The sequence below is a fragment of the Entamoeba invadens genome (genome assembly GCF_000330505.1).
Source record: "Entamoeba invadens IP1 unplaced genomic scaffold scaff_1105074725335, whole genome shotgun sequence".
Taxonomy (NCBI): Eukaryota; Evosea; order Mastigamoebida; family Endamoebidae; genus Entamoeba; species Entamoeba invadens.
Window position 1 is genome coordinate 74,383 of NW_004440243.1, and position 8,000 is coordinate 82,382.

The following is an 8,000-nucleotide window of genomic DNA, read 5'->3' on the forward strand; positions in this document are numbered from 1 at the left end:
CATGTCTTGTTTGTGTTTTATGAGAGTCGTTGATTTTTCTATTAAAAAAACAAAGAAAGAATCTAACCCGTCACACCGTGACACAAAAAATGGTTTAAAAACAAAACAAATAAACAATATAATTATGTATTAAATAGCGACACCTGTAATATATAAACTGTTCAATAAATACTTGACATGTTGGTTGTATGACCACTTGCTATTTTGATTGTGAAATGTTTTGGAAATACAATCACAATTCACATCAAATAATTTAAACAATGAACTATTATTATAATATAAATTTAATTAAAATATAATAAACAACAAAAAAGTGAAATAGCTAATTAAAGTGCAAGTTTATTTAACATCTTCAAACAATTACAAAAATTTATAATAAAACAACAATAAATTATAATTTATTTTTTAAATGTGAAACTATTTTTTTAATAATTATTATCATATAATTTAACTCATCAAAAAATTAAACATAATTTTATTATAAATTACTATTATTTTAAAAGGGTTAATACACCAGAACCCCAAACAACTTAATTCTTTCATTTCAACAAATTATTTAGATTTTAAAATGGTGTGATAAAATAATCGACCATCCGAAAAACCCACACTCGTTAACCGTTTGTTATCATCAAATATATTCATTTTTATTAATTTATTAATATGATATGTTTATAACGTGTTTTTGTATTTAATTTATTTTGTTGTTGTATTGCAATTGTTGTTTTAATAATAATATAAATGTTAATACGTTTATTCAATCTAAAATTATTCGAGTTTATATTACTGTGCATTTCTATATAATTAATACGATAAAACATATTGTTTTTGATGAAAAATTATGTTTATACAATAAAAGTTAATAATTTGAATATTCCCAGTATAAAATATCGACTAGCTAAACAGAAATCAAATTTCAAATAATAATTTCCAAAAAATGGACTATTTATTCAAATTTTCGATGTCCTAACTAATTCGTTTTTGTAATTATGTTTTGATGTATTGTTTCGTATTATAGTTATAAATTGTTAAAAACTATAAAATAAAAACCAATATATGGTTTGAGTTGTTTGGAATGTTCCTTTTTACGAATTTACACTTGTTTCAGGGTTCATCAAATTATTCCCATAAAGGGCGAGTTAACATTTTTCAAGTAAAAAAATCAAAAAATCAAAAAAATGATCGATTTAATTGAAAAAATTTTATTTTTTTTATTGTGATAAATACCTGTTTTTTTATCTAAATAAACAAGTATTTTATGTTAAAAATACAAAAACCCTTTGTAAGTTGTTAATAAAAATCATAATTTTATAGTAAACATATGAATAGATTTGGTTTTTGAAAAATGAAAAAATAAAACTTAAAAACACAAAGTAGTAAATGGAAAAGCCTGTTAAACAACAAAGAGATACAAACAACAGACGAGAAAATATCTTTAGAAAGAACATTATCAAATACAAAACTATACCGGTCTACACTACTCATGGTGTTGTATACTACTGTCCATTTTGTTCGAGATGTTTTGGTAAAATTGCAATTTAATTCATTATAAATCATGTGTATATTATAGTCAACCTAAGTTGAAAGTGTTTGAAGAAGACTTTGAAGCAAGAAAACAACTCTACATTGAAGAAGCTCAGAAATCGATTGATAACTATTTAAATGAAACGATACATTCTCGACCCAGAAAAACTATTATTAAGAGTACTCTTGTTTTAGAAAAAACACATTAATAAATACTTTGAGCACTGCGGTGAATCAAACGTTTGATAAATGTGATTTATAAGTGTTGATGAGTTTAAGAAAATGACTGAAATTGATTGTGATTGTGAAACAGAAGATGAAAGTAAAAAGGAGGGCAATCCACAAATTGAAAAAAATGATTAATAATAACATCATTTCAATGTTTAATAATAACGAAGTTTTATCTGGAATGGATTGTGTCATCAACACTCAATGTCAAACAAAAATGGATGGACCAAACATTAACAACACAATTTCAATGGAATGCGAAGAATCTTTAAAAAATGAAATTATTAAAAAAGAAGACGAAACGTTTAACAACAATAGTGATGTAAATAAAAATTTACATGTTACAAAAACACAAAAGTTGTATAACAAATTAACAAGAGAAATGACCAAATTATTGTCATCAAATATAAAAGCTTTGGATATATCCAAGAAATTAGTCGGTATTTTTATTGATCAAACACCAAAAACAAAAAGAACAATCTTCAGTCATCAACATCAAAAGTAAGATATTTACTTTAATTGTCAGCACCCTGGAAAACAGTGTTGGGATGTCTCAAAGTCAGAATCATGTTGTTGCTGAAATAGTAGACGTATTCATATATCTATTTTTGGACGAAAAAAATCAAATGGAACTATCATCTCGAATTCATATTAGTCACAGAACTAATCTAAAAGTGATTTCGCTGTTAGGAAAAGAGGACAAAGAGGATATTATCCAATTATTTCATAGGTGTGTATTATGGAATCGTAATAGACTCAACACATAAAAATGGAAAGGAGATCATCGGACTTGTGTGTCGATTCAGTCTAGACAATTTTGTGATTGTACAGAAAAAGTTGGTATTGGGTGAATTGTTTGAAAAAACAACTGCAGCAAACATTTCAAAATGGGTTCTTAATGTGTTTGATTCGTTTAATGCTCCACTTTTAAAGTGTGTTTTTTGTACTTGTGATGGGTGCAATCAAATGTAAGGATGGAATGGTGGAGTGGCAACTCTAATAGGATTAGCAAAAAGAAAAAAAGTGAAAGAGAGTTTAGGGGATGTAATCACAGAGTCATCAGACAGTTTGGTCTCAACTACTTTTATGTCACATTATTGCCTCTGTCACCGTCTTAATGTCGTCGAATAATTTTTATGGAATACAAATGATGTAAAAGTATTATTAGAGATTTCAAAAATTATAAGTAATAATGTGACCATTACACAATGGAATATGTATTGGGGTGTTCTTGGGAAAGAAAAAAACCATTTACATATACCAACATTGAGTAATACTCGTTGGTTTTACCATGAATTGATAGTGGAAAAGTTGATAAACAATTTTAGAGACTTTGATGTATTTTTTTAAAGAACTGGGAATTGACAAAAAGATTAATAATATACTAATCGAACAGTACAAAACAAGTCAATTAATTGGTAACAACAAAAATCTTATTGAAGATGTAAATTACTATGAATTTTTAGGAAGAAAAATATACTTTTTCGATGTAAAAGACCCTCTGTTTTTAAGATTTTTGGGCTTTTTTTATGATATTCTTAAAATTTCAAAAATTGTTGTGACAAAATGCAGCAAAAATTTGGGTTAATTAACGAAGAATATATTCGTGTTATTAATTTGATTACAAATCTCAACGAAAGAATAACAGACATAAAGAATGGAATTTTTTCGTCTTTCGAGTCAGTTAATAGATTCTTGTCATTCAAAGCTCCAGACACCTTTGTTACATTTTGTCGAACTATACTTATTAAATTTGTCAATGAGCTTAACATCAGATTCTGCAAATTCAACGTGTGTTAAATTTAAGGCTGATCCTTGCAATTTATTTTCAGTAAAAGTTGAGTTGGACAAATACCAAGATTTTAACAAACACTTGGAATATTATAACTTTCCAGAAAAATATTATAAAAATGGTATTATAACATTTAAAAATTGAATTAAATATTTAGATACAAAAATTACCGAGTTGAAAGTTCTTATTGATAAACACAAAAATGAAGTTGACAAATATATTATTGAAAATACACATGAGAATATGTAACTATGGTTTTTTATATTATTATTTTAGTTTTAATTTTATTAAAAAGTTTGATAAATACTAATATAACATTATTAATAAAAACCAATATCGAAAATGTTATTGTTTTTAAGTTTCAATAAAAAAACGTGTTTCATAACTCGCCCTTTATCCAAATTTGATGAACCCTGCTTGTTTTTATTAAAAGCCATATTGTATAACATTTTTACAAAGTAAATTGTTTTTTATGTTTTATAAGCAACAATAACATTATTTTTTGCCCAATAACGATTCGCAGTAATATTTCACGCCGCAGTGATTTTTCATGGTTCTCTATTAATTATCGAAATAAAATCATTAAAAAGTAATTGTATAATAATTTTATAATTTCACTATTCAATAATAAGTAAAGGCGACCTTGAAGATCCATCAAAATGCTTGGGCTGACAATAATTATTTAAAGTCAAAAACATACGTAAAATAATTAAGAACTGGTAACAAAAAGCTTGAAATGCTTGTCAGATAATTATAAATATAAAAAAATAATTAATCAATTATTTTTTAAGTTAAAAAAAGTGATTACAAAAAAGTATTTGGTAAACAAAAAAAATAATTGTATTTCTTTAAAAATATTTATATTTAAACAATTGTATTTAATGTTAAAATGTAGTTTTTTGATATTCACACATTCAGTTACCAATATGACATGACATGGAATGATAAATCAATAATTAACAATCATGTTTAAATGTAATTTTTGATGTGAACATAAACCAAAGATAATAATTGTTTTTGACATATTTTTGATTTATGAATAAATCTTTTATATTTAGAACGGGTGTGACTATTTTAATTGTGTAACCACATTAAAAACGATTATTTTCCAATAACTCATTGTGATAATAACATGTTAATAATTTTATTGAATTTATATTATGTTTTTTATTTATTATGTCTGATTACACACATAAATAACACCAATTTAAAAATGACATTACAAATGTTATTTAATTGTGAAATAATAACATGATTATACAGTTTCTTTTAATGATTGTATTTTGATAATTAATATAAAATGATTCAATTTTATACTCTAAACGCTCATTGTAAAAATGATAAAATTATTAAATATGTAAACTTTTTGAGTGTGTAAACATTTAATTTCAAACTAAACAATAAAAATAATTATAATATGAAAAGAATGTAAATAAATATTTTACCGACTTGTGGTTCTCACCCTTGTGTTCATGTTATGAATAAATAAAATATATATTTACTGGTTAATATAACTGACAACCAAGTGAAGTTTATTTTGATAAATAATCAAATATACATATGAACAAATTAAAAATGATGATAATAAACCAATTTGTTTTTTCAATTACATTGGTGTTGTCACTTAGATACGATTAAATATATTTTATAAATTTAATTAAAAATGTTTTACTATATTAATACAATTCATTTTGAAAGCTATTGATTTGTTATTAAATGTTTGTGTATTAATTAGATTATATGTGCATCGAATTATAAATCCAGAAAGACAAACATTTTTGTTTTAATTCACTTTTATGTTTGATCTAAAGAAATAACTGTTATTATAGATAAATATGTATGGAATTAATTTTTAAAATAATTATGAAAGTGTATTCATTTCGTTTAAACTACTAACTTAATGTACCACAACAAAGAACTATAAAAAATTATATAATTATTTTTCTTCTGCTTTTACTCTTTGATGATAAAATATTTATTTTTTATATCTTATGTATATATGTGAGAGAGCAACAAATTAAAAACAAAAATTTTGCAAACTGTGCAATTCTAGTATTTTCAGTGTAATGATTTTAAGTTCAGGTTTGATATTCACGTTTACACACTAAAAATTTATCACGTTTTATTTTTTACATTTTATAAAAATGATAATGTTGTGATTAACAGTTAAAACTAATACACAATTTGTTGTTATAACTTCATTGAAATTGATAATCAATTAACGTTTCTATTTTATATCATAATAAATGTTGTGGTGTTACAAAGGCATATACGTTTAATTATGTTTTTATATGAATAACAAGAAAACGATAGTTAGAAAAGAATTATAGTATATAACAACTCTCTTATATGTTATTATCAACAAAAAATTGTTGAACGAAAATTGTGCACATTGACGTAGTTACACAATGAAATTGATGATAATCGTTTATTTTTGTTTTAATGTATATCATAGTCATTACACAAAAGTTATTATTTACAGTCAATCAATTCAATGTAATAAACAACTATAATTTAAGTGGAAATTTGATTTGAGAATTATTATAGTATCAACACTGTTGTATTTTTGTTTTTTTTTTGTTTATTTGAACGTTTAATTGTGTTGATAAATTTGTTATGAAAATTGATAACACGATCCGTCAAAATTAATAGTGATTATATATAATCAATTCAACAATGTGTAAATTCAGAAAAAAAATTGTGAAGTTTTAAAAAATATTATTTTGTTATTTGATAAAAAGGAAAGTAAAATGCCGATTTACAAAAAAATAATTAATTCGACCCAAAAGATCTTAAGATTACTTGGGTCGTGACAATCTCGAAGGTCGCCTTAATGTCATTTTTAATAATGTGCTATATATATATGAAGTAAGACAGAATAAATTAATAAAAAATATATTCAATAAAATTATTAACATGTTATTATCACAATGAGTTATTGGAAAATAATCGTTTTTAATGTAGTAATACAATTAAAATGGTCACATTTATTATAAATATAAAAGTTATATTCAATTATCAAAAATATGTCAAAAACAATTATTATTTTAGGTCTATGTTCACATCAACAATTACATTTGAACATGATTGTTAATTATTGATTTATCATTCAATGTTCTGTCATATTGGTAATTATGTGTGTAAATACCAAAAAATTACATTTTAAATTGATATACAATTGTGTAAATAAAAATTTTTTCAAATAAATACAATTATTTTTTTGTCCACCAAATAATTTATTGTAATCACTTTTCAACATAAAAATAATTAATTAATTATTTTTTAATTTAATAATTAAATTTCTTATACAGTCATAAAAGAGCCAGATGCTAATCTAAATATGAATTTAATTTTGTGTTTTTCATTTTTAATTATTTAAATAATTATTAATATTATTTTTTGTATTAAAAATAACCAAAAGTTATAAGCGTCGTCATTTCTCTAACATTCCTTTATTTCCTTATATTGTACATTAAAATGATTATACTAATTACATTTAATTATTTTAATTAAAAATATAATAATTTTGACATAAATTATTACTCTTTCTTTATCAAAATAATAGTGTCTCTATCACATTTCATTTTGCTAACATCCAAATGATAAAAGTATCCTTTTACATAAGCAAAAACGTTGCTGCTCAACTCAATTTTCACACGTTTGTTGCAGTGTAATCTACAACTTTTTTAAATTAATATCAACGTTTTTGGTATTGTTATTTCAATCGGTGACTTACATCGATTTAAACACTATTTTCCAAGTTCTTCAATCCTTTCATTCAAAATAACATGACTCAATTTATTGAAACTTAAAAAGACTTTTTATTTATTTTATTGATATTTGTTGGTAAAAACATTTTTCATAGTTTTGCACAATTCAAATACAAAATTTTCTACTTGTGTCACACTTTCTGGTAAGTCCATATGCTTCAAATTATTATATTCATAAAAATACAATTTCCCAATGTTTTGAAGATTTTGAGGAAGACAGACACTTGACAAATTCACATAATGAGAAAACAAAATATCTGAAAAACTTGTTTAATTGGCGTTGATATTCCCTTTACTCTTTTTTACAATTTGGAAAACATTTTTATTTTATTTTTTATCACATGTTTTCATATATTCAGATTTATAAATTTACACATGGTAAACACTATTTTACCCAAAAAAGCTCGCAAATTTGTTTTCCAAAATCTATTGAAGTGAGTGCATTTCAATTTTTTAAAACAGTCTTCTTGGACTTTTTAAAAGCTTTCTGGGAATTTGATGAATTTCAAAGACACACAATTTGAAAAGCAAAATTTTTTAAAATATGAAAGTATGAAATAAACAATTATATTACAAAATGTGCGAAAATATAAATAGGTTTTATACATTTTTCAATTTTAAATACATTTTAAAACATCACCAACATATAAAAATACTTTGAAATACAAAAAATATTATAAGGCAATTTT